Genomic DNA, 2,637 nt, shown 5'->3' on the forward strand with positions numbered 1-2,637 from the left:
CAAAAACTGTTACACAAGGCTCACACCCACCAGTTCTCCTTAACCAATATCTTGGAAAGAGCTGAAATTCAGCATTGCATTTTCACAAAGGAAAGGTCACAGAATTCTTGAGGTAAAAGAATTTTAAAAATATCTAGTTCATGACATTATTTTTAGGGACCAAGAAAATATGAAAACATGAAACTTACTTTCAACATATCTTTAGACCTATTTTCAACATATCTTTAGACCTAGATCTTTGTATTGTTGCTGTAACTAAAAATATAGTACAGATATTAAATGGAAAACAAACAAAAAAAAAATCTCCTCTTACCCATGCCTTCTGAGATGGAAATTAAGGGTTTTGTTTTGTTTTGTTTTCCTATGTTAGGGTGGCAAAGTTCTGTTGCAGTAGACACTCCTTGTTATAAAAACTCAGTGGAGTGACATCGTCTTTAAACCCTGCATGGCAATCCCTGACACCCCGCCGTGATGCCCAGGGAAGACAGGGTGACCTGGAAGTCCAACTACTTCCTTAAGATCATCCAACTTTTGGATGATTACCCAAAATGCTTCATTGTGGGAGCAGACAATGTGGGCTCTAAGCAGATGTAGCAGATCTGCATGTCCCTCTGCGGGAAGGCCGTGGTGCTGATGGGCAAGAACACCATGATGCGCAAGGCCATCAGGGGCAGCCTGGAGAACAACCCAGCTCTGGAGAAACTGCTGCCCCACATCCGGAGGAATATGGGCTTTGTGTTCACCAAGGAGGACCTCACTGAGATGAGAGACATGCTGCTGGCCAATAAGGTACCGGCTGCTGCTCGAGCTGGTGCCATCGCCCCGTGTGAGATCACTGTGCCAGCTCAGAATACTGGTCTAGGACGTGAGCAGACCTCGTTCTTCCAGGCTTTTGGCATCACCACTAAAATCTCCAGAGGCACCATGGGAATTCTGAACGATGTGCAGCTGATCAGAACTGGAGACAAAGTGGGAGCCGGTGAGTCCATGCTGCTGAACATGTTGAACATCTCCTCCTTCTCCTTCGGGCTGATCATCCAGCAGGTGTTTGACAGTGGCAGCATCTATAACCCGGAAGTGCTTGATGTCACAGAGCAGACTGCACACTCACTTCCTAGAGGGTGTCCGCAATGTTGCCAGCGTTTGTCTGCAAATTGGGTACCCAACTGTTGCCTCAGTGCCACAATTCTATCATCAGTGGGTACAAGCGGGTCCTGGCTTTGCCTGTGGAGACTGACTACACCTTCCCCCTTGCTGAGAAGGTCAAGGTCTTCTTGGCTGATCCATCTGCATTTGCGGCTGCTGCCCCTGTGGCCATGACCACCACTGCTGCTCCTGCTGCTGCTGCAGCCCCAGCCAAGGCTGAAGCCAAGGAAGAGTCGGAAGAATCAGATGAGGATATGGGATTTGGTCTCTTTGAATAAATCACCTCCCAAAGCACCCAGTTGAGCTAGCTTATTTTGAAAAACATGGAAATAAAGGCTTATTTAAAAGTAAAAAAAACAAAAACAAAAAAAAAAAAATCATTGAGGCATACACTTGAAAGCTCAACACTCAGGAGTCAGAGGCAAGAAGATCTCAATGAGTTTAAAGCCAGACTGGTCCACATAGTAAATTCCATGCCAACCAGGGCTACATAGTGAAACCCTGTCTTTAAAAAATAAAATAAACAAATATGTTAGATGCATCAGTTATTCTAAAGGCTAACTCTAAAATGTTATAGTTTTGTCATCAAATTAAATTAAATTATTCTATTATCGGGAGTCCAAAAGTTTACTCACCTCAAAATTACCAAATGAATACCAAATGGCCCTGAAAAGATACATATAAGCAGTGTGGCACAAACTGAGCAGGCTATATATAGGAACATATATATGTATGTGTGTGTATACCTTTATGCATGTAACAACAATTAACAAAAAAGAGGCCATGAATTTTTTAAAAAGCAATGGCATACAGGAGCGTTTAGAGGAAAGAAAGGGAAGGGGGAAATGATGTAAATGTATAATAATCTCAGAAATAAAAAGTAATAAAGCACTTTATAACTTAATGCTTAGATTATACAGTTATTTGTATTTAATGTTAAAGGCTGTTGCCTTGACCTTGACCAGAGCTTACAAAGCTGTATATAAGTATTAATGTTACAGACATAGCTGAGTGAGACAACACAGAGCGTGGCATCCTAAAATGTGTGCTGCTGATGGAGGGATGCTAAATGACAGGATCACAGACTTAAGAAGGACTTGTAATTATATAGGAGCCTTTACTATATACTTACAAAAACCTTAGAACCAGAGAAATTAGATAATGTGTCCAAAGAAAATATATTTTGACCATACTGAGTTTCCTCAATTACAAAACAAATATAGCATTAATTGGCCTACTCACATCCTAGGACAGATATGAGATTTACGATGAAATGATACAGGTCTGAGGAGATGGTTCAGCAGCTAAAAGCACTTGTGTGCAGCATAAGGACCTCAGTTCTGAGCACTCAGGAGAAAGCCAGCTGCCTGAATGTGACTGTCATTCAGCATTGAGTGAAAGACAGGGCTGTGTACAGAGACAGGAGAGTAGCTGGGGTGTGCCTGCCAGACAGCCTAGCCCCCCCCCAAAAAAAAAAGAAAGAAGGAAGGA

At 42.2% G+C, this 2,637-nt stretch overlaps 1 pseudogene; it reads left to right on the top strand.

Annotated features, from left to right (window-relative positions):
• The first annotated feature begins 418 nt into the window (after positions 1-418).
• LOC110561445 (large ribosomal subunit protein uL10-like) lies at positions 419-1,461 on the top strand (annotated as a pseudogene).
• The last annotated feature ends 1,176 nt before the right edge of the window (positions 1,462-2,637 follow it).

The sequence above is a fragment of the Meriones unguiculatus genome, chromosome 17 (assembly GCF_030254825.1).
Source record: "Meriones unguiculatus strain TT.TT164.6M chromosome 17, Bangor_MerUng_6.1, whole genome shotgun sequence".
Taxonomy (NCBI): domain Eukaryota; kingdom Metazoa; phylum Chordata; class Mammalia; order Rodentia; family Muridae; genus Meriones; species Meriones unguiculatus.